Below are 25,319 nucleotides of genomic sequence, written 5' to 3'. Positions count from 1 at the left end.
ACTGAGAATCTGCGTCAAAAAGGAGACATAAATTACTTTCTGAGGACAGTGACTGCAGTTGTAGTGTCTTTTCCTTGCTGGAGAAATGTGGGTTAATACACTGCTTACATTTGTGTAATAGAAGGCATCTTGCTGGAATTATAGATGCAAGGCATCTTCCAGAGCCTTGTCAAAAGCCCCGTTCCTTGCCAGTTGCTAATTTAAAGATACATATGCCCCGTGGCAGGACATTTTTTTTCTAAAATGGACAAGAACCTAACATTAGAAAGGGTACAGGTGCTTTATAATTAATATTTCATGAACACCAAGCAGTTTAATTGGTGTCCAGTGTTCTACAAATGCCTGGTATTGATGGCTTCTTCTCTTATCAGCACATGGCATGAATGACCATCTGCAAGCCAGCAGTGGTTTCATCTTCCATTCTGTGTTGAGGCACTTCAGCGACTCTAAAAACCAATACTTTGTCACATTAACACCCAAGACCAGCCACCTATTGGGGTCCACGTTATAGAGATCCTCTTCAGAAGCCTAGTCTTACCTGAGACGTGTATCTACGAGTCCTGCCAGGCATGATCCTTGCATGCCCATTACTGGTGGTTGCAGTGGATCCCTCCTGCAGTGTGAAGGAGAGGTTGCACACATTACTGTACACAGCACTCTCTCCCAGCTCAAAGAGACAAGAATACGTGCCCTGTTGGTTTTGCTGAGTGGAAAGTCGTGTTTGGGTCATCTCTGGAGGACTGTGTGAAAGCAGGATGGGGCAGGAGAGGCAGGCAACCATGCCTGTTCTCCTGCAGAGCCTTCAAAGAGCCTTGTTCTGCCAGGACCATTGCTTTCCTGTGTTTAAACAGCAGCTATTGCCCAGTTTTTTGCAAGGCAAGTGCATTTGGCCAAGTAGCACAGTAGGTGGTATTAAAAATTCCCGCCTGACCACGCTGCTTCCCCATAGCTATTTATTGTACCATGGACTACAACAGCTGCACTGGGCTTCCACGTGACATACATGTCTGGTCTGTGCCAGCATATCAGTCAGCCCGTCAAGTCCTCTTATTTATATTGCGACTTTCATAGCAGCAATCTCACCCTGCTTCACGTGTTATAATTAGACCCTGAAAACCAGTTCAGATAAACATAACTCAAATGTTAAAAATCTCCAAACTGATTGACATAAACAAGTAAGGTAGCGAGGGGTCAGGGACTTTGGTTTTGATATGTCCTTGCCAGCATGACTTTGGCATAGTGGACCATCTCTGTTTTGAACAGAGCACAGCTTTCATGTAGTGGTTTCACTTTGCAGCCCCTTGGCTAAACTGAAGACAATTAGGAGGGAATATTGTGTGGTGTATTTGCAGAGTAGTGGTTGTCATCTTTGATTACGTTCTTTACCTTACAGCAGAGCAGGGTTCACTCATGTTTATCTATTGCAAAGTTTGTATAGGTCAGACCTTGTCAACATTGTGGATGTGCTCCAAGTATAGCCACCGATCTAATTTCACTGCAGAAAGGCAAAACTAATTAAAAGACAGTTGTATCCCACAATATAGATGGCTGAAATATAAGCTGTATTTGAACAAAGAGAGAATTTGTTTGTGACCTGAGAAAAAAACAGGGATTTTCTGGCTGAAGAGGAAGAAGAAAATTGAGATTTGAATCTGATACTGTAAAGGAAATGGAGGAGACTCTTAGAAACGTGAGAATTGTATTGTTGTTATGGCCTGATTTGATTCCAAGAAGTTAAGAATCTTCTCTTTGAACTCAGAAATTCAATCTGCACATGTATTCAGCGAAGAAGTCTTCTTTTCCTGTCCTGACAGACTCTAAGATGTAATACATGGAATTGGAATTTGGGACTTCTTGTTGGCCACCTTTATTTTTTGCCATTTCTGCAATCCTTATATTTAGTGCATGGTATGGATTGGAGGGGCAGTGGGTTGTGTGGGCTCCCAGGAAATCCTAACTTTGAAACAAGAAGTTCATGAGGTGGTAGCTCTCAACATCATTATTTTTATGAACATTAAAATTTAATTAACTTCTTCCTTCCTTTGAAAGCAGATGACAGTCCAGGAGTCTGTTTTCCAGAGGGGGAATAAAAAGAAAACCCCATGGTCTTTAATCTATTGAAAAATGAAATCCTGCATAAAGGCAAAAATCTTCACTTATTTCCAGGAAGTTTTAGTTATTTAAACTACATTTCTTGTCTGTAATAACCCAGATCTTGGCAGCCTTAAAAAAATATAGATTGTCGCTTCAGCCACCGCTGGCCAAAGTAAGTGTGCCATACCCACAGACAGCATTATACTAACTGGTTTAAAGGTTATATATTGCACATGTAGAAGTTACTACAAAAAGCACGAGTGTCATGTACTAAGCAGAAGACTTCCCTGCTGTATTTCCCATAGGATCCTCCCCATGGGAATTATCCTCACAGTCATGAAAACTAGATACAAGTCACACTCTAATATAAGCAACTAACATAAGCAGAAGGGAAGAAGCTCACTCCAGAGCTGCGGGGGTCTGTAGCACTTTGCCAAATACATGTTGCTGGTTTGCATGACAGACCCAGAAATGTGCCATCTGAAGGTTTCACAGGGTGTGCCAGTGTCAGACAGAGATCTGTGAGCTTTCATGCTTGTGCCATGGTTCAAAACTGCACACAAATTCACACCAAATATTGGAGACACATAGTCAGAAATCTGGATAGGCTGTGCGGTTTGGTAAGGCCAGGCAACCTGTACCACAGCTGGAAGCAGAACCCTGATGCTTTTATAAGTGAGCCCCTCTCTGCATCACTAATGAAAGTTTGCAAATCACTGGCTTCAGGGAAGGAAATGGTATGCAGTGAAAAGTATTCATAAGATTAAAAGTATATTTAAACTGCTAAAGTCAAGCTCAGTTGTTTGGGAAATGCTGCTGAAATTCATTGTTGTTTTAATACAGAAATTGAAGCTCTGTAAATAAAAAGTACATTAAAAAACATTCTGAATAAAAATTACAGGATTGATGTAGAGATCTCAGAATAGAACAAAATGTTTATCTACTTCAGGTAGTGAGAATTATTTTGACTTCTGTATTGGTTACAAGTCATGTCAGAGTCTGTCTGGCAATGCTGCAGACAGAATTCATAGCAATTCAATCTGAATGTAACAAAAAGTATAGCCCCAAGAAACTGGACAGTATTTAATCTATGACATATTTTGCAAATGATAAAAGTCCACTTTAATAACAGATGCATGTTCATAATCATGTTCATCAAGGGAGAGCTGCACTTCCAGCATACCTTGTAGATGTCTCACCAGCGCACAAATAGGGATCACACTCAGCATCTCCAGAAAAAAACCTGTGGAGTCAGATGTGGGGTGGAGGTGGGGGCAGTTTAGTTGATGCCAAGAAGGAAAATGTCACTTCGATTCTTTGTCTGCTATCACGGTTGCAAGAAATAACCTAGGCAGCAGCAGTGCCTGTGAGCACTTCGGAAAACAAGCTTTTGCTTGTTTGGGGTTCAAGGTGAAAGCTGCTTGTTAGGATTATAAGTGGTAGATTCTGCTCACATTTGAGCAGTTCTTCTCTAAAACTCCATTTTTCTTTAACATCAGAGATTTATAGAAATACAGTACATTGAAGCAGGGCTGTCTCAGGGATGTCCAAACGCAAACACATATGCCACTAGTGAGTAACAGCAGCAGGGGAGGAAAGCGGAAATCTTATCCTGGAGGAGTTGGCACATTTCTGTTACAGGTCAGGTCCTTCAGACTGATATCTACTCCTTATCTACAGGAGCGTACACAAGAAAAACTGCAAGGAAAATAAAAGGTGCATCAGATCTTTCATGATCAAAACCCATGGCTTCAGGAAGCCCTTGTGTTGCCAGGCTTATAAACAAGATTTTTCTTATTACAGTAGCATCCATAGCAAAACTGCTGTGAAAATTGCCTTTGAAGCCTGCTGCAAAATAGTGAAAAGATGACTAGTAGTGAGATATTTTGGAAAGATCTCTGGTACTTGCAGAATATTACAGAGCACACATTGTCATCAAACCAAGGCAAAGCAAGCTGGTGGTGTGGCACCTTACTTGCAGAAGTGGACTAAGAAGGTATCTGTCAGAAAGGTCTTCTCTAAAGCTCTCACACTGTTTGTACACTGAGAAGCAAGGACCTCACATAAAGCTGGGCTTGATTTTGTCTGCCTTGGTGATCTTCTACTAAAGAGCTTGGAGCGCCAAATTAACAGGGAGATAGGATCCTTAGCCAGGCTGTTAAGTAAATCAAGTCAGGAGGTGCAGCTTACTGAGAAGCAAGGACCTCACATAAAGCTGGGCTTGATTTTGTCTGCCTTGGTGATCTTCTACTAAAGAGCTTGGAGCGCCAAATTAACAGGGAGATAGGATCCTTAGCCAGGCTGTTAAGTAAATCAAGTCAGGAGGTGCAGCTTGAAAAATGCTCTTCACAAGAAGCTGTGTCCACATGCCCTCCTGAATGAGCAGACGTGAGATTAATAGTAATTATAATCTTTTCCATCAATACCGAAGTTGAATATTTCTGTTGTAAGGGGGGAAATAGCCCAAGTTAGTCAAATGATAGTAATTCCATAAGCCTTAGATAAGCTTTTCAGTGTAAGTGCAGTCCCATGCATTCCACCATTTCCACTGCTGTAGGCAAAAAGAGGCTCCCAGATCTGATCTTACCCTTCCAAATCCAATCTTATCCTGGAGAACCATTCACTGCAGCCTTTCCAGCTGTGCAACGGGCTCTGAAGGTAGTTGCTGGGTATTTAATTAGCATGCTGGGTGCTGCTGAGAAGTCCAGCTCCCTGCAGGGTGATGGGGTCAGAAAAGAAACTGCAGCAAGTAGGTAAGCTGCTGTGGCTATCACATTTCTTCATAAAACATACAGTATCCTGAGTGGAACAAAATAGAATAAAGTGCCCTTCTCTAGCAAGGAGGGGGGGTACTCAAGTACTGCTAGACTAGATAGAAAGAAGCTCCCCTAAAACCAGCTACATGCTTGCAAAACCCTGTTGCAAATGCCCTGTTTGTATCAGGGTCTCTTCCCTGCTTATATTTAATTTAACGGGTTCATTTGGGAATAGAGAATTATAATATATATATGGAGAAGAAAGAAGTCAAGATGCAAATCTTGTATTTCAAATTCTCGCTGATATCACCACTGAAAGGTCCTTTTCAACCAGCTGAAAATACTTGCCTTTAATGTGTATTGGGAAAAAACTAAATATGTGACTGAGATGAAAATCCAAGAGTTTTTCCTAAGCAACCATTTCGATTTCCCTCACATTTAAACAGGAATATATTTCAAGCTGCTGTCTGAAGAGCCTTGTGGCTGCATTTTGGGGTGAGTACATGAACCTCTCCTCTGCTTCTGGCACAGCCACAGGTCTGCTGGGGCAAAGCAGTTTTCCTTCACATGGATTTCCTCATCTGGAAGGCAGGGATGATAATTTGAACCTCATCTGCTGAGTGCTGCAGGATGGCAGGCATGAGCCAACCCATCACTTTAGAATGCATAGTGTTTATTATACTTTATGTAATAACTCAAAGTGCAGTGGTCAGATACGCAAATGAAGAACCTCATGGGCTCAAGCAAAGCATGAGGCTGTTAAAGGGAGGTTAAAAAAGAAAAATCAGCTCTTTTAACCTTCTCGACCTCCACTCAGTGGCAACCTGCTGCTGAGGACAGCTGAGAGATGCACTGAATCAGCACGTCCCTCAGCTGCTTTGGCCACTCGCCCTCCTCGCCCGCTCTTTAGGCTTCCCTGGCCATCGCTCGGTCTGTATTTATACTGCGCTCCTCAGATACTGCAGTGGTCGCTGTGGTATAAATACTGCTAGACAGCTATATATCAGTCTTGTCATTGAGAGGTCTGAGTATGGTACAAATACATTTAGCAATGGGTTTCTGTGGTGGAAAGGAGGGTTTGGGGCTGCTTTCTGACACCATGCCTTCTTCCATCACTGAACTTAGTGACAGCATCATTTTGAGCCCAGCCATGCCATGGTAGACACAAACTGTGAGGCTTGCTCCTCCTATAGCATCTTTGCATTGCAGGAGAGTACAGGGATTCTAACACAGCTATTTAGCTTTGGGGCTAAAACTGGCTCCCCTCTAGGTGGTGCAGAATGCAGACTTGAGGCAGTCCTGCTTCATCTTCCTCTGTTTTTGCAAGTGTGTGCATGGGGTTGAGCAAGGAAACCAGTCGCAGTCAGCCCAGGAAGGACGTCACAGGCTGCTGGAGGGGTGATGGGCAGGGCAGGGTGATAAGCAGAGGGCACCTTGCTTTTGGCTGCATGGCCACTGTTTTTCACACTTGGCAGGTTCAGGGTATGGAGAGACTGGAAGCACAGGAATGTTTAAGCAAGTAAGGTGGACATTGCACATGTGCTGAGGTTCTCAATTTGTTTTACTTTCCAGGGAAAAAAACAAACAACCCAGCATCTTTTTCCATTATGATATATGTGTGGTACTTGGAATAGCTTTTTTCAAAATAGCTTTTTTTTGAGGGGGGGGGGGGGGGGCTACTTTAGGAGTCTCTACATAGGAAAACGTGTAAAACTTATAAGAGGAGAAGAAATAACACAGTTCTGCTAAAGCATCTCCCAAAGTGTCCCCAGGGGGGGTGAATAAAACACTGGTTTTATTCTGGAGAAAAGTTTCAACATCAGAGCTGTCAAATATGAGAATTCAGGAGATTGATTCCTTTATCAGCTAAAAGCCTGACACTTTCTCCTCCAACATCACTGAATTGGTTGATTGGTTTTGTTAATTTAGTTGAGTTCAAGAAAGGAATAGAGGCTATTTTTAGTGAAGCTGATTATTTGTTGAAAAAGCTAAAATTTCTTCTGGTTCTTCTATTATGAAGCCAAATGCAAAACTGCAGGAGAAAATCATCCATTGGTTTTGCACTGAAGCATCTGCGGGGGCAAGTTGGAGAATGGTATTTTCATTTCTGTTCTCTGAGTTCCTTTGGGGGGGGCATTAAACAAAAAGGCAAATACTGTATGCAAAAATGCACAGATTTTATGAGTAATCCTGAATATCATTTTAATGTCGTTATATGGAATAAAATATGTCTAAATGAGTGGACAGAAAGCAGATGCAGCAATAACTGTTTGTAATTTCTGTGAAGGGCATGAAAGAGTCCTGAAACTCATCGAGGTGCTACATAAAGGCTCATGTACTAAGCAATTGCTCTGAACCCCCTCCCTTCCACTTGGGATAGCTTTGCAGCTGTCCAGATGAGCCATACAGATGGCTTGTCACCTAAATTTAAAGACCAGATTTAAATTTCTGCAGCTGGTTTTAACACATGATCCCTGAAGACAGAGGAGTGAAAAAAGGGAATTGTCCTTCTTGGCAGGGCTTTGTCTGACAGCTATAGTTGCCCGGGTTTTCTCATCACCTAGTCTAGGGTTTTTTTTTGTTGTATATTTTAATGAAGAGAGAAAGACACGATTTCAGCTAGCAGTTGTGCTGTTTGTGCAGTTCTCATATCACAGCATCCTTTCCTCATTCTGGCCTCTTGTGAGCAGGAAGAGAAAATAAAGGATGCATACTGCAAACCAAACATATGTAACATGGCTGATGCTGTTCTTGACTTTGCATCCAGACCTCTGAGCTGTCTTGCTTTGAGCTGCGGGAAGTGAGTGGAAAGAATGAGAGGTTCAGAGGGTTACCTCTTTGTCTTGGGAATTAGCTAGAGACTTCTGGTTTGCCTTTCCAATGAAGGTTGAACTGCCCTGTTTGCACTAGGCTGTGTCCCTACCTTCTCCCTGAAGGCACGATAAAGCGTACCTTTCCAGTCCAGCCACCGTAAGTCATTCATCAAAACCAGTGCAAGCACCAGCTTTGCTGAGGAGGGGGAAATCCATTACTCTCTTGCTCTTGCACATAAATTTTCTTAGGAGAAACTACCTGACAGGCATTTCAAAAGGGTGTCCAGGAAAGAGCAGTGAGCGGGTGCCAGTGTGGCATTCTCCACATTGCTTCCTGCCACTTGGCGGGGCTCACAGGAGCCTCTCTCTTTCTCTTGCTCCCCAGTAAAGGTTGCACAGGTTGACATCTACAGAAAGAACCCAGTTTTCCTCCTGAAGCTATCTGGAGTCATGTTGCCCAAAGGAGCATGTGTTTGGAGAGAAAGAACAGGAAGAGCTGGGATCAGACAGACTTCAGGTCAGTTGCAGTTTTATAATAGAATAAATCTCTTAATTTTTAAAAAAGGAGGTAACATTTTTACCTCTTCTCAATAGCCAAAGCAGAATGGCTTATCTCTGTTGTTTTATGGGTTGGAGAGAAAGGGTAAAGCATTTCAGAAATGTGAGGGATCCAGAGGTACTCAGGCTCTGTCAGAAGCATGGTGTGGAGGCCACTGACAGCTGTGGTGTCAGGGAGGTGGAGGGTGAGCACAAGACATGTAAATCAAGCTGGTGACACCCTGCTTGGCACTCGCTACCCCAAGCATCCACTCATGATGGAGAATGTCATCTGGTTGGGTGAGATGATGCACAGCAGCATGTCAGCCGAGGCACTTGCCCTGCAAGGAGAAAGCAAGGCCTGGTGTTTGCAGGAACCATCTCTCTCTGTAGGTCATTTCAATCCAATAGCTGCCAGGTCTGTGTGTCCATCCTTCCCAGATGCCACCACTGCTGAGCTCCCCAGGGATGTGTCTCGTGTGATATTTAGAGAGCAGTATGGCCTTTCCTCAGAGCTTGGTCTGGCAAGGCACAGGAGGTGATCTAGCAGAGGAATGTCAGCCTTTGAGGCCTGTCTGCCCTGTCAGGGTATTTCTGTTTGAATGAACTGGTATACAGAAGAGTAATATTAAGTGTTGGCATATAAGTATATGTGTTAAAATTTGTAGGGAAATTAAAGTTGGAAGGGGTCTCTGGAGATCATCTAGTCTAACTTCCACCCATAAGGATGTTGCCTACCATCTATGCAGCTATCAAGAGCCTTTATATGAGTTTTTCAAACCAGGCTTTGCCAGTGCAGTAATGGCATTGTAATTATCTCATTATGTACTATAAAACCCAAGGATGATGATGACAAAAACTGGGAGGAATGAGAAGACAAAATTACATCAGAGCTCTTAACTCTTAATCCCCAGTAACATTTGAGTTAAACCAGCACTTTGAATCCCTAATGTTATCCACTGATATGCACAGGTTTGCATATTTTAAATTTGTTATGTATTCAAAATCAGTTATGCATTCAAGCACATACTGCCTTAATGAGTTAAATAGTGCTTGTTCACACTGGATTTGAAAGCCCTATTTTCCAGATAGTCCAGAGGATGCGGAAAAATGCTATTTTTTGTGGGGGTAGTGAAAGTGTAATTGCAGAACCTTGCACCGTGAAGAATATGATTATTTTTGGAAAAAACTGGGGGTTAAACTGCCTTTTAAAGGAAATGTGAGACCACTGATAACCACTACTATCCGTAGCATTTAACACAAGAACAAGTGAAGGAAGTCTTGCAGAAACTGCTTTCTTTCAGCATAACCCTTCTCTATTTGTACACGCATATATTCAGACATCCTCTTCTAAGACTCATGAGTTTGATGTCTAGTGCAAGCTTTGTCACTGATATAGGAAATGTCTGGGGTTTTTTATGATTTGTACTCCATTGTCCATCATGAATCCTATTAATCTGATGAGGATGCTGATACCTGAAGGAGCATGTTGCCTTTTTGTGTAGAGTGGCAGGGCTGTGTGGGATCCAGGAGTGGTTAAATGCAGACATTAGCGCAGGGAGGAGTCAAAGCCTGGTGGCTGGAGCAGAAGAGGGCTCAGCATGCTGAAAGCTGCAAGCAGATTGCACAAAACCTGAGAAACAACCAGTTGTAATTCAGACAAGTCCAGTGTGGACCTTTGTGGCCCTCCAGTGATTAATCCCCTACAGAGGTTAATGAGAGCTTGCCTACCTGCTTGCTGTGCAACTATTCAGAACTGCTGCAGCAGGATCAAATATCCATGCACCTAAATCCCTAATACAGCCCATGTTACATGCTTTGATAGCCCTGAGGCCAGCACATCAATCCCTTTCCCTTCCACACAGTGCTATTAACCCAACAGAGGAAATGTTAAAAATAAAATAAAATTATAAAAATAATACTTTAGCAGGGAGCACAGATTACTGCCAGGAGAGCCAAAAGTATGGAATAGAAATGTGCTGAGGAGGAAAGGGCTGCAGCCCCACTCCTCCATATTCTCTCTTGCCTGCCCAACACCTGTATATCAATATTTTGCTTCCTGAGAAAACAGGTAGTTTGAGATGTAAATTAAAAGCCTTTGATTTGGGTAGCTAGCCATTTAAAAAAGCACTGTAGTAAGTTCTGTGATGGTATCAGCAGGTAGCTCTGATTTATGTGTGACATAACCAGTTGTGGTTTCTTCCCAGAGGGATATCTGCATCTAAAAATAAACATGGCACAGTTTGTGTTTTTGGCAAGATGGCACAAATACTTTTCAAATTACTCTGTTCACTAGAAAACAATTGTGCTTCGTCCTCTGACGAGTGCCGGCACCTGCTGCCTTCTGAGGTTTATTTACAGTGTGAATCATCAGCGGGGCCCTGAAGTGCCATCAGTCCATGTTAGGCTCTGGAGACCTGGAATGCATGAAGACCTGGCCTTTTATGGGCTCCACCTGGAATCCCGTCTTCTGCTGGAGCATCTGAATCTTGGTTTTGTTCCTCACCCTACATCCCTCCCATGGGAAGGGAATATAATCTGCATATCCAAGTGACGGAGTGCACGCTGCTGTGGCTGCCCATTTCTGTTCACTCAAGGGCAGTGGGTGCTCCACATGGCTCTACTCGTCCCTGTGCTGAGGAGCCAGGTTTCCAGCTTGTCATCTCGCTGTGCACAAGCCAAGCACCAAGCGATCTTTGCCAACCTGTGGTCTGTAAAGGAAGTGAATGAAACATGATCACATCCAAGATCTAAAAGAGCAGTGAAAGGATATTTCTGTTCACAGACGTACAAGTTTTTCAGATCAAAAACATGGTGAAAGCTGGTCTGTCCTATTACTTTCAGAGGACTTGTATGTGTTATGTTATTTCCCAATCTGCCAGTGGCTTTGCAGCCATAATCTTTCTGCATGCATTTCACCATATTCAAAAAATTATTTACAACCATAGAGCTATAAGGTTCATAAATTGCCCTACCTTGGAGCTGCAGAAACTTGATACTTCTGAATGCCCTTGGACATGAAGAATACTGTAGAGTAGGCACTAAAAGTGATAGTAGCATTTGCTCAGCAAGGCTGGCCTGTTGAACAACAAGGGGCATGTTAAGAAATATATTGGTGTTATGAATTCTTCAGGATGGGTGGCAGAAGGCAAGTCATGATGTACCATGGTTTCCTAGGCTGTAGGGAAAAAGCTGCATAAACACATCTTTGTGTGCCTGTCTGTGGCTGTTTGCATTGGCAGCAAATTCAGGGTTTTCTAGGAGTGAAGAGCAGCTGTGCAAGGGAGCAGGGTGTTGAGATACTGAAGTTAACACCAGATAAGCTAGCTCTGGAGTCAGAAGCAATATAGGTGCTGCACTGAAGCACTGTGCTGGAGGTAGCTTCCTCAGCTGAGATGCATGTGGTTACAGTCTGGTACAGTCCTTGCCTCTGGGGTCTGTGCTGTTGTACAGCAAGGCCATGAGGCAGGCACAGGTATCTGTAAGGATGGAGGGGGGTCTCATCCTGCACTGCCTTGCACAGACTGGGCACGTTCTGGGTGTCCTTGCATACCTCTCATTATGCACACTATTTCTATGTCCAAAGCTGGAGCCTCTCAAATGTGCTCAAAGCTGGAGTACAGCCTTCAGAGCTGTGCATGCACCCTGTGCTCCTGTGCTGAGACAAGACAGCTGCAACTCGTCTCTCTTCCCCTTTGCCACCCACGGCAGCAAGGCATGGCTGGCAAGGGTTTAGCTCACTTCTGCCTCGAATGAATGTGACCCATCTAGACCTCAATTAGATGTCTACCGCCGCTGATCCTCTTGTGCACGGCATTTCAGTATGATTGACTTAAACACCAAGGGCTTCAAACCTGTTCTTCCTGACATGGATTAGTGCTACTGAAATATGGGCATGACAGATGTCTCTTCTGTTCCACAGGTGCCAATCTGCCCCTTAGGTGCCCCCATGCACGTCTCCCTTGTTGCCATTTAGCAAGGGGCTCTGCAAGGCCCCTGGAGACACTGGCCCTGTCTCACAGAACTGCTAAAACTCTGCAGTTAAGCATTAGCTCATTTAAGTTGTGTTTACAGCATGCAGTATTGCAAGAAATTGCCTGTAAAAGGCAAACACCTGAACAGACTTTAAGCCATAAGCTAGAGCTAGGAGAAAATAAGGTGCTGGAGAAATCTACAGTAACCTGAATTTCTCTGGGAGTTTCCATGGTGCTATCAGACCACTTTGAAAAAGTTCAAGTAAAGCAAGTTGCCATTCTTACCTAGCAAAAGCAAAGGGAGCCTGGCTTTGCTTCATTGTAGGCAAAAGTACCCAACATTTTGGGCAGATGTCACCTCTAATTCCTTAGTGGAAAATGGTGCCTTCTCTCTCTTTGTACCATATGGAAAGTTTTAAAGCAACTGAGCAAAGGATCAGCACAGCAGAAGGATAGTGGCTGGTTGATGAAGGCTACTGAAGCCACACTGGGACCTCCTAGCTAGGAGCATTTCATCTGTCCCTCCTCTGTGCCACTGCACAAGTAGACCATGCAAAGGACCCAGGCACAGCCTGGCTGTGTTTGGGTGACTGAATAAGACCTGCCACACTCACAGTCTTCATCCACATCCAGAGCGAGGGGTAGTTGTGCTTATTTCCCCACTGCTGGGGGTGCACATACAACTCCCCTGCTACCGTAAACAGGTCCTGCTACTGTTTGTAGTTGCAGATGGGTTTTTCTGGATAAATTTCTTGATCATGGAAATGTGCATGAAGCTTCAGAATCTGAGAAAATGTATTTTGCTTGAACATAACATACACTATTGCAGTCTGCTGCTTAAACCAGCAGAAAAATCTTATTTTCTTCAAGTTGTTTAAACAAAACTGTGTTTCTTTTTTCTTATAGGCTTAATTGAAAATTACAAAGGGAGACACTGGGTCAGATAGATTCAAGCCAAATTTAAAATTTAATGTCCTCAAAGCTGCCTGTTTGATGCCTGCAGTCTAGCAGGATGCATGCCAGGTTTTCTGTTATCATTTTTTCTCCTAACCGCCTTTTTTTCAGCCCCTCAAAGCTTTTGCTGGAGCTCTTCTCTGAGGTTTGGACTCTGATTTTACAGCACGTAGCCCAGCTGGGGACCCTGTCCTGAACAGAGCCTTTGGCAGGTAGCACAGTATGGGCAAGGACAACTACACCAGAGCACCTGTTCTGCTTAAAACAACTAAGCTTAATTTTGGAGGTCTGCTAACTTGCCAATTGCTCACCTCATGTGCAGAAGCACTACATGAGTTTGATGCGCTGCCATTCAGGTTAATAACCTGTAATAGGTGTGGACAAAAAGGAACATGAAATCCTGTCTGGTGTTCTGTAAAGTGCCAAGTGTGCATTTTGCCCATCACAAAAAAAAACAACTGAGAGCAATTTGGAGCCAGGACTTTAATTGGGTGCCTATAGTTTGGCAGTAAAAGTCTTCTCAGATTCCACTTGTGATCTGGGTCTTAGGATGTGTTTTGAGTTAGATCTTGAAAGTCTGAAATCGGGTATCTTGTTCTAGGCTGCCATCAAGTGCAGGAGGTGAATTTTATCAGGATGCTGGTAAAGTTAGCTGCTTCTAGCTCAGGGCTCTGTGAATGTCAAATGAAGGTCAGAATATTCTCCCTGATGGTTATCCATGCTGCTTGTCACATGTAATGAGAGATTAGAGAAAGCACAGGTTCTGCTCCACATGCTAAACTGACAGCAGGAAAGGTGGTGTACCAGATATTTCTTCCCATCTGGCAGCTCTGAGAGAGTGCTCTCTGTGGAGGGCTCACTTTCCATATAGAAAGGTCACATCAACTTCACACTTACTAGATTATATTAGCCAATTTTTGACATCCTTCCTGATGACTCTACCACACGGCTAGCTTGAGCTTTTCATCCTTTATTAGCAGTGATAATGATGTTAATTTTCACCCACTGTTCCCAATCATTATGAAAAAGCCTTGACCCTGTAGATGCCTGATGCCTGCTCACTCTGCACTAAACATGCTTTTGTGCAAACGTGGTGCATATACTTCTCCTGCAATTTAAAGCACTCTGAAATAACTTACTGCTTAGACAGTTCACCCTGAAAATAGGACAGGTGTCTTTAGCACCTGTACAGCATGAAACAGGGCTGGGTAAAATAAACCCAACTTCAAAGGTAAAACCAATAATTATGCTTTTATACTGACTTAGCTGAATCTTGCCTTGGGAGTACTTTGAAGACAGACTCGCATCAAAATGTGCTTCATTTTGAAAGGGATACTTTGTAGTTACTACTGTGCATTTTAGCTAAACCCCACAGGTGCATTTTAACTTTGCCATGACAGCAGTAGAATCAGTGCTGTGTTTTAGTGTGTGGGCTATTTCTCAGTGTCAGCTTATATTGCAAAATCACCTGTGGTTTAATTGTAGAATTTGAGAGTGACCAACGGAAACTCCAAACCAGTACAGCTCTCCATACTGTTTTTAAAAATCTGGTGGATTTTGAATTTTAAAAGTTTGGATTGGCAATATTATTAACTTTTAATCTAGTCAACACCTTGTCTGAGATGTTGCTGTGAATTACTGACAGCATCACAACCTTTGGCTTGCTTTTTCCACATTTCCATGTTTTAAATCAACATTGATCACAGACAAAAGCAGCCTGCAACACTTAGACTAGAACAGCAAGTAGCCTAATGACTGTTGGGTCCTCTAGAAAACCTCAAAAATTCAGGGCTTTTATTTTTGAGTTTCCATATTATAGGTTTTTCTAATGTGTCATTTTCTCTAATGGAAATTTTTGCAAGTAATGATCATACTTGGCTGTTCTGAAAGCATCTGTTGATCTTTATACAGTGCCTCTATAAATAGCCAGTGCAACTATTGCATCCTCATCTTAATGCTTATGTCAGCATTAATGCGACCAAAAATATAAATAAAGTATTAGTGGAAGATACCAGGTTCCTAAGACAAAAAATTTTGGTGTGTCTCATTTCACTTTCCTGTCTTCTACTGAAACGTATTTGAGTCCTGTCCAGCTGACAAGGGATGATTGGGATTATTACTATAGTGTTCTGTATGTAAAATTAGGCTGAATAGAGCTGTTAAAATGCTGCCTCATTGATACAAGCCTATCCTGATATGTTGCTGTGCTTTTCTGTTTAGAAACTTGGAATCCTCTTCTGCTTTAGGGAGGTCAGATACTGTCCAGCTGGGAGGAAATCTCCATCTCGTGCTGGTGAAAATGCTGGAGCAGCACTGCAGGTTGTTCAGCGGGTGGAGTGAGCTTTAGATTTCTTGCTGGTGTAAATCTGGAGATATGCTGTGAAGTCAACAGGCCAGCTGCTCCTCTGGTCAATATGGGAGAAGGTTTGCCTTGTGCTGATGTTAGAGGCACCCGATCAATGGGAAGTGCCCAAATATGAGCCCAGGACCTAGTTTTATTTATCTAGTTTTGCAAATAAAACTATCAGTCAAACTTCTTGTTATCAGGACATTGCCTTCTCTCTCTTTTACGTCTATCTACACAACCAACTGTATGTTATTTTAAATGTTAATTTTTATTAACAAGTCTGCATTTTGGTTCTGCCTCACTGACCAGCTGTTACAGCCATAAGGTACTGAAAAACTCTTTACATTAAAGAAGATTAGATAATCCAAATTCTTTCAGGCCATCTGATCAGTCAGGAAATGATAGCCTTATTTTCTTAGGGGGTATGGATATTCATAACCGCTGAAAGGCTCTGCACAGGAACAGCAGCAAGGTTATACAATTGCACAAAACTTTGTAAAACATTATCAGGAATATTAATAGGTTTGCTGACTTACCGTATTGCTAATGGAGAGGCGTCCCCCGAAAACAAAGCCAAGTATTTTACTGAAGTCATATACTGTATTATATCCTCTGATAAGCACAAAAGAAATAGTTATTTCTTGAGTTTTCATTGTCTTCTTTTTTGAGATGCTCTTTTAACACAGGTGCATTTTTAATATGTTCTTACTGTTTGTTTGCTACTTACAGTACTTAAATTAATAAACATGATATCTGAAAATAAAACCTGTGCAATGTGTAATAGAGGACAAACATGTCTTTGTCTCTTGCAGCAGCTTACTGTGAGAGTATTGAATTTTCAGCTACCCAATCATTTCCTGAGTAACAAAGCTTGGGAATCAAACTAGTTTGTTAAAAATGAGAACTTCCTCCATGCTTGTACCCAGAGACCTGTCTGCGAAAGCCCAGTGTGACTTGTCTTCAGATGGCATTAATGCATATGGGGGTGAGAAAGCCTTTGTACGTGTATCTATGTCTTGTCCATTTGGCTTGTGTGCCAGCTTCAAAGCCATCTGCTCTGGGGTGGAAAAGCCTGCCTAACAGACAAAGGCAGCTGCCATCAAAGTTTTTGCATGCTTATCTCTCAGCCACTTCTCCCGTAACCTTGGATGACCACCTCTTCTAGGTAGAGAGAACATGAACCTCTGGGTTAGCATCTGATAAATCGTGCCTTTCCCCTAAACATACGTGAGTAGTTCTGTCACTCCTGGTAGGCAGTGGACTAAACGGTGTAACTTGAGAGTCTGGCTGCATACATTAGAGATTGGCACTGGTCTGCTCGCTCAATCTATGGGCTATACTCTCTCCATTGCTACACAGCTCTGCTCTGGTTGCCATCATATCCCTGCAGCTGCTTTTTGCTGTATCTGGTCATTAAAAACAACTGTGTAGCCCAAACAGGATGTGTGTTAACTTGGGCTTTATTGTCAAGTGGTGTTTGACTTCAGCCCAGTTTAAGTGCCCACCCTCTTTAGCATATTCCCAAGAGGAGGTGTGGAGGTTGATTTGTCCAGAAAGAGCATCCTGTGCTTCCTTTTATCATCCAGTGCTAGAAACTTGTTACTCTGTGTTCTCTGCCTGCTTTATATTTATTTCATATGACTTACTGCATGGAAAGTCAAATGGCTTGGACTGCTGGTGTACCAGAATAAGACCTTTGTGGACTCATCTTTTTCCAGCAGGGAGATGAACATGCACTAGTTGAATGCATTTGAACGAGGGCTCATGAGTTCATTCAAGCTAAATATATCATTGCACTGCTGTTTGAGGTGTCAGGCACTAAGCTTATGTGACTACTCTTTTTCCATACAAACTCACTTGAATGGTTTGATACCATACACAGAAACAGCCCAAAGCACAAGCTGATTTTCATTTGCTTTCCTTTCACACAGGCTCAGCAAGACCACTGATCCCAGTTCATATGGAGCTACCCATCTGGCAGATCTTTATACTGAAACCTAACTGGTATTCTAGTTCATCTCTCAGAGACCTCTCTGACTTCCTACGGAAGAGTCATGGCAGCAGCCCCTCTGGAAACCCCATTTGCCTGTCCTCATAAATGGGAAGCAAGGCAGTTAAGCTATGGCTAGATAGGGAAGTTTGTGTTACATGCCTTTATGCAACAAACCAACTCATCTGAAATGAGAAGCTAATTACCGTAGGCTAATAACAGAGCAGCTGGGACTTTAGGTGGGTTGAATTCTCCCTTTGCTGGCTATGCAAGGAGCCTGCACTCCTAGTCTGAGCAGCTCAACCAAGTTCCTGGTGCAAAGTGCGATGAATTACAAAGTAGTGAACCTCAACATTTGGCCCGAGAGGCACTGAAGAGAAGGAGTCTCTCTGAAGTCTTCTCAGCCTTAAAAATTAGGACATATTGCTTGTTTGTTTTGCATCAGATTATTTGGATTTGGGGGTTGGAGAGGTTCCTGTTGGGTTTGGTTTCATTTTCTGTTCCTTAAGATTTGGGAAAGAGTCTTATTCTAGAAGCATTTTCTCCCATCTCTGCCTAGTTCTGGCAGGGTTAGGAAACAATTACATGAAGTAATTGTAAAGAGGTAAAGCCCAGATAAAGTTCCAGTTTTACAGTCTTCTAAAGCATAAAGCAGAAGGTAAGAAACAACTTTTGTGAAAAAAATCTAAGCTCTACTTTTTAAATTATTTTTAATCACTTTCTTATCACAAATGCTAAAACAAAATCTCTCTGACAGGGAGCACGTTCTCAGGGTTTGCCCTTGAGAGTCTTCACTGTTGCAGAGGGGACTGTGACATGGTGATGAGATAAAAAATGCTCACACAAGGATACCTAAAGGTGAGATGTCCCAACCCAACTTAACCTCTATGCTTCTGCAGACGAACAGATGGCCAGCATCCCAGCTAGCCAATTTAAAGTTAGCTCAAGAATCTCAGTTCTATGTGCTACTCTGCAGCCAAAAGCTAATACAGTTGTTACTTGTGTCACTGCATAGCAACCTTTTGTCATCTAGGCTTGTACTAAAAGTACAGGAAAGCAAACAATTACCAGAGTGTGGTCAAATAGAATTCCCAGCTGGTCACTTATTTACTGTACATTTCAGACCTATTTGTTAATTCAGGTTGAATTTAGCAAATAGTTTAAGTTAAGTTGGAAAAAGAGGAGGAGAAAGAACTGTGTTTAAGTTTTCTGAAACAGAGGTGGGGGTTGTTTCATTTTCTCGATCTTGATTCATGTGGAGGCCTGGAAACCATAGACAGGAGGGGATGTCTTCCCTTCTCATTTATCTCAGCCTTGAGACTTCCCCAAAGCAGAAGACAATCCATGCTCAGTTGCATGATTTCCAGCTATGGTGTTCCAGTGCAAGTGGAGGGATAGGAAGCTGCTTGGCAACTGCAAAAGCCTGTGAGCAGAAGAGGCTTGTTTGGAGGAAGAGCATTGCCCCATGGGGTTGATTTGTCAGGGGTTCTGAGGCTGAGAGGAGGGAAACACCCTGTAGCATCCAGCTGGGCTGTATGGGGATATGCTACTGGGAGCCTATCAGCCCAGTGGGTTTTGACACCATACCTCTTTGCTGAGGAGCTACGTGTGAATGTGCTCTGGTCAGAAAGAATACAAATACTTTTTACAAGGGCATGTAGTCATAGGAGAAGAGGGAGTGGCTTTAAACTGAAAGAGAGAAGATTTAGGTTAGATATTGGGAAGAAATTCTTCACTATGATGGTGGTGAGACAGGTTGCCCAGAGAAGCTGTGGTTGCCCCATCCCTGGCAGTGTGCAAGGCCAGGTTGGATGGGGCTTTGAGCAGCCTGGTCTAGTGGAAGGTGTCCCTGCCCATGGCAGGGGGTGTGGAACTAGATGAGCTTTAACATCCCTTCCAACCCAAACCATTCTGTGATTCTATGAAATACATCAGCATTTTGGCAGAGTGGTCTCCACAGCAGATGGTAGTTGCCCCAGATTCACCCTACCTCACTATGGGGATGTGCAACTTATTAATTGAGAACCGCCATGAAGGCAACACTGGAGGACGAGGTTGGTGTATGCGGCAGATGGGAGGACTCACAGGAGGGTGTCGGGGAGATGTGGTCAGTGTCTGCCTGGCTCAGGGATCTGAATCTCAGGGATTTCAGAGAGCTCATCACTTCCTGGGAAGCACTCAGCACCTCACAGGACCAGGCCTGTGTGCTCAGTGCAGCAAACCCTGCAAAACCCCATGCTCTCAGGTGCTGAAACACACCTGTGTTTTCAAAATACAGTGGCAAAGGGAAATAATAGACCTAGTCAGAGAACCTTGAACTGCTTGGAGAAAAGAGAATAGGCAGATTTTATGTTTAAAATAATCCTACTTTTCCTAAGTCACTGCTGATTAAAAGAATGGTGGGAAATGTGGAACTACATAAGCAAAAACCTAGTATAGCTATAGATATTGTATGTTTTGAGGCCAGAGTTTGAAGTTGCAGTTCAATGAAAATTGCATTATGCTTCAGCATAGGGATTGCCCAGTTGATGAAGGATGTTTCCAGGGACTTACAGTCTTCTAGAGGGTGAATTAACTAATTGCACAAGCATTAGGACAAAGTAAAAAACCAGTCAGACTGGGTGTTGGCACTGCTTTTTGAAGTATTAAGATGACATTCTTACATTGCAAACGAAAATGTACTTTTGCTCTGGTGAGATATACAAGTGCCTGTTCTCAGGGTGCACAGCTAAGGTTGTGCAGGCTATGCTTGTGTGCATCTCTGTTAAAACTACGTATTCGACTGTAAGATCTTCTGGACGGGTTGTCTACCTGTACTACAACAGAGAAATGCTGTTTCTCAAAGTTAAAACTGTTGAAGTTTGTGTAACTGTTAATATTTCTGTTTCTGAGGCTATGATAATTGATATATTTGATGTTTTCTATATTTTTTTGCAAAGTACAGACATTAAAATGCGTACACCTTTCAACTATATACTGCAGAAAACTACATGAAACTTTTGGAAGATAAGATTACATAGTAATGCCTCCATTACATAAATAGCCTTTCCTTACTTCAGTAGTTCAGCTGAGTGTGGGGGGCTACTTACACAAGCAAGGATTTCTCATCTCAGTGAGATCTGATGGGATCAAGGACAAAATTAAAAAGAAAAGTAGTCCAATTTAAGTAAATCCCTTGCTCTAGTATTACTCAGCTTCAGCCAAGCTATCATTTTCCAGCCTCATAAAACTGTCATGTCATTAGCGTTTTGGGATGGTCTCCTTATAAACCTGACCTTTACAATGGATTTTACACCTGGGTTTAAAAATCTCATTCTTACTTTTCCCCGCAGTTGCATCATGTATTGACTGAAGGGGTTTGTCAGATGGGAGCTGGTTGGATTTATAACTCCTCATTACATAGCCAGCTTCTCACCTGTGGTTCTTTAATTTGTAAGCTAAGCGAGCCAGCGGAGAAACATATACAAAAGTATGTATGTGACCTTAATTCCAGGCAGGCGGATCGCATGCGCTTCATAATGGTGTTTATTGAGCTCCCCTATATATAGAAACCCCATCCCGAGAGAGGCTTCACTCTGAGGGTGCTTGATCCTCCTTTCCACTGCCAGGTGGTGGGAGGCACTTTAGCTGGCTTTTACTGTAAGCCCAGTGAGAAATACCCCCAAGACGCTTGCTACACGAACTTCAGCTCGGTGACCAAAGATAGACCCCATGGCAGGGAGGTGTGCATAACGAAGAAGGATCGCTTTTCACATGGCCCTCCCAACATTATTTATTGAACACTGCAAGCAAATTAATCCCAATCCGACTCTGGCTGCACTCCAAAGCATGGCAATTGCATGTTGCAGTCTCACGGTACCAGATTTGCAATTTACTGCTTGGGCACCCATTCATCTGTTGGAGCTCTTCTGTGTCAACAAATTGTTGCCAGAATTCAAAACCCCTCTGCAAAGCAGCTGATTGCATAAAAGGATAGTATTACCCAATGTAAAATCCAGCCTGGCTGTTCCCATTCCTAATTCTAAAGTAAGTGAAAAACAGTGATTGGTACCACTTCATATTTTCATGTGATAGTCCCTGGCCAGTTAAAACTAGATTTAAAAAAAAAATAAATAAATAAATTAAAGTAGATTTAGTAAAATCTAGCAATATGAATAATAAATTAATAAGCTATGTGAATGAGAGAGAATGAGAGAAATAGTAACTATAAATAATATGATGTAATTTAAAATATAATAAAAATGTAATCAAATATAATCCTGTTATGTTTACATTGCTTTGAGAGATCATTCCTTGTTTTCCAGTGTCCAAACACAAACACCATGAACTATGAAGAAGACAGGTTTTGAGCCTGAACCTTTCAGCTCAAGTCTACCTCTATAAATAATCAGTTTTGGGTAATTTTAAGGAAAGGCCATAAATCAGCTCTCCTGTCCCCCCACCAGCTTGGCTGAGAACACCTCAAGGAAAGGTCATGGTTTCGGGTTTTGTGGCAATCGTTTCCACAGTTCAAATAATCAGATACATGTGTAGTTCTCAGGTTACCTGATAATACTGTACAAAGAATAGGGTCACAGCAGAAAGTTCATTTCCAAAGGCAGGCCCATGATGGCAGACTTGAGCAGATCCAGTGACCTGGGAGAGGTGGTCCTGTGGAACAGAGACCTCGGGAGACCTGGGGGAAGGAGCAGCAAAGTTGAGATCAGACAGTGAAACTTCAGTTCCCGAAGAAATACTGGCATAAGCATGCAATCGGTAGGCCCTTGAAAGACAGCAAGCAGATTAATAACAGCTAACATGAGTTTGACAGGGCTTGTTCTAGATGAGTCCCTCTAACTTCCTTTTAAAATAGAGCAATGGGCTTTGCAGGGAGAGCAGAAATGGCGTTTGGTTTTGGTATGGTGCAATACTGTTCTTTCACCAGCTAGGGAAGTGCTGTGCAGGTGAAATTACGAGCTGAGAAATTGTATGGGTCATAACTGAGCTTGGATCATGCTTGACAGTCAGTTAGAAATACTGCATCATTTGTATTAGTAGTGAGTTTATGGGGGTCAACACAACTGTGTTTGTTCAGTATTTTCATTAGTAACTAGAGGATGAAAACGGCAGATGTTACTCAGAGCTGTGTGAGCAGGACACAAAGTCATCCCTCCCCTTTTCTCATCAGGGGTGAAACTCCACATTGTATCTTGTGGCCACTTCTTTGTACTGCACATACAAACGTACAAATTGAAGTCCTAAGAGCAGTGATGAGAGAGCTCACAGGTATGTCCCACGGGTAGAGAGGGTTAAGTAAATTAGGGTTGTCAGGTATAGTGAAAAGATGGAGAGAAGGAAACACTGGTCACCCTTAGTTCTGCAAAGAGCTGTAGCAGAGAGTGGGAATCATCTCTTTCTTCTTCCACCCGTGGCAGAAATAGTGGCTTTACAGCAAGGATGAGTCAGATAGACCTGAGGATCGTATTTCTGATGGTATGTGGATAATCAAGGGGAGATGGTCTGAGGAAACTCTGAAGTCTCTGCAAGCAGAAATCTGTCTGGACAGGTTGGACAGGCACCTGTCAGGATGTTCATGAAGGCAATAAAGTGTTTATAAATACTCTTATTCAACATGTTCCCACAGTTTGCATGTGCTATTGCTGTCTATGTGTAACATCCACCAGAATATTCTCTTGTATCAGTGACATTTTAGACACTGTTTAACCTGACATATGCAAAATTCAGCAAGTATTTATTTCATCCAAGTAGCAGACTCCCCATATAAATACATGAACTGATATTTAGACTGTATTTGCAGCGCCACTGAAAAGTACCAAAGAAATCTAAGCTTGTTCTGGGATTATGTTCCTGCCTGTTTGTTTTGGCATGAGATTTTGTGGATTTCTTCTGGAAGAGAAGGGTGGGTAGTAAGGGGAGGATCTGTTTTAAAAATATATGCATCTTCTGCAGACCTTGTAAGGTATCCACTGGAAGCTGCTCATAGCCAGGGCCAGAGAGCACCACACAGACGGGTTTTGCTGTTTAACAAGCACTTCAGGTGCCAGTTCTCACAGGGGCTCAGTTATATGGAAGCTCACTGCAGAGCATAAGGCAACATCCAGAACACAATCCTATCTCATCCTAGGGAAAAGTGGCCTCCCATTTGGAAGGCCTTGCCAAGGCCTTTGAATCCTGCAAGCTCAAGCACTCAGGTTAGGGTCTTGAAATCCACCCAGCTCCAGAGTTTCTTTCCTTTGAAAGGTCTGACTTTTTCTAAAAGGGAGAGGTCTGCCAGGAAGGAACTACATATGGTTTCAATTTGAGTGACTGAGCCCCTCAATCTCTCCAACAGGCTCAGGGTAGAAAAGATTCTCTTAGTGGGTGTAGTCTTTGTACAAGAAGAGATCGACCCTTAAATCCAGGTGTTGGATTTTACTTAGCACTCTGTCACCCAGGCCCAGAAGAGATAACATTTTAGTGCAAACTACAAAAAAATCTCATTTTAGTTCCACTTGGGTTTGTTAGAAAGATTCCATACCAACACATATGTGTGGGTATTGTATTTCTTTTTAATATGTCTGGTAGCACTCAGAGATTTATAATGTGTGCTAGGCTTCACTGTTCATTGCTAAACCACAAGTCCCCTTCTCCTTTTCCCAAAGGGGCTTTTGCTCCCTCCTTTTCGGGTATAGTCCTGAAGCCAAAGAAGGGTGCTGCTGTAACTGTATCATTCTTCATCTCCCTGAACCTGCAGCAAAACAAAGCCTTTTGCTGTGTGCACAGATGCAGCAGAATCCTGCTGTTTCCTATTTTTTACAACAGCCATCATTTCTTCCCATGCAAGAAGCATAACCTGCATTTCCAGCAGGCCGTCTGAGTTACTGGAACTGTGTCTGTCTTCTCTGCAAATACTGTTTTGATTTTCCTTCTGTATTGGCCTGATTTTATTAACTTCTTTGAGAATTTTATTCCTACTCCAGTTTTTAAAAAATGTGACTCGGTGATGTAAGAACTGTGTAACACAGTATTAAAGTTTCTTTATGTTAAACAGATTAATATTTTCCCTTTCCCTAGTCAGTGAAAGCTCAGCTAAATCCTTCCCCTCCTGCTGTTCCTTCACCAGCTGTTCACTTTTCTGTCCATGTGCCAGTTAAAGGAAAAAACCCTACGCCTTCTTCTGCATGGTCTCCTATGCAGAGTATAGTTACAGTCTCCCTAACATTCTTAGTGTCCTTATTCTCCTTTTAAATGCCTCTTCTCAAATCTCTTTTAAATCCCACATCCCTGCTAGTGATGTATTTTAAGGTGCATAGGTAATTCAGCCCATTATCTTCACCTGTCTAATCTAACCTTATATTAACAAAGGGCAGAATGCAGGTAAACAGTATGTGGGGTTATTTTTAACAGTAAGAGCTCAAAAGTAGAGCACCTATTACATTATGAGAGCCATTACCTGTAGAGATTTTCTGTGGGTTGTCAGGACAGCTTCAGTAACACTTGAAGACAGATTTGGATGCAGAAATCTTAGACATTGGTAGCTTTAGTAAGTGAGAGAGTTTTTGAGGTGGAAAACACGCAAGACTATTTGGCATTAATGAACACAATTGGGTATTGCTAGGATCATAAGGATGAGATTATTTACTGATATCCAATATTATTAAGTAAAAAAACATTGATCTGATTACTAATCAATGACAATGTCTTGCCAGTGCAGAGCAAGAAATTGCTGTTTGTGAGAAGGTGTGATGGAGCCATGGTTTTCCCATGTACAGGGAGCAAATGGGTCTATCACTTTACTTTTGCTTGTTGTAGGGCTTCTCTGGCAAGTAAGAGATACAGAAACACTTGCAAACAAAAAAAAAAACCACCATGCCC

The 25,319-nt window shown here is 42.5% G+C and overlaps 2 protein-coding genes across 4 annotated transcripts in view; both read left to right on the top strand.

The window, feature by feature from the left end:
• LAMTOR3 (late endosomal/lysosomal adaptor, MAPK and MTOR activator 3) overlaps window positions 1-16,303 on the top strand; it is a 49,468-nt gene extending 33,165 nt beyond the window's left edge. Inside the window, exon 7 of the mRNA XM_057417951.1 lies at window positions 16,291-16,303. The gene's annotated coding sequence lies outside the window, so the exon portion shown is untranslated. The remainder of the gene's footprint in view (window positions 1-16,290) is intronic.
• Window positions 1-25,319, top strand: part of TRMT10A (tRNA methyltransferase 10A) — a 288,696-nt gene that overhangs the window by 198,534 nt on the left and 64,843 nt on the right. The window lies entirely within an intron of this gene.

Source organism: Pezoporus wallicus, unplaced genomic scaffold, assembly GCF_028554395.1.
Source record: "Pezoporus wallicus isolate ANWC-B61680 ecotype Strahan unplaced genomic scaffold, APGP_CSIRO_Pwel_v1 contig_6999, whole genome shotgun sequence".
In the NCBI taxonomy this organism is placed as follows: domain Eukaryota; kingdom Metazoa; phylum Chordata; class Aves; order Psittaciformes; family Psittacidae; genus Pezoporus; species Pezoporus wallicus.
This window is presented reverse-complemented; position numbering and strand designations above follow the sequence as displayed.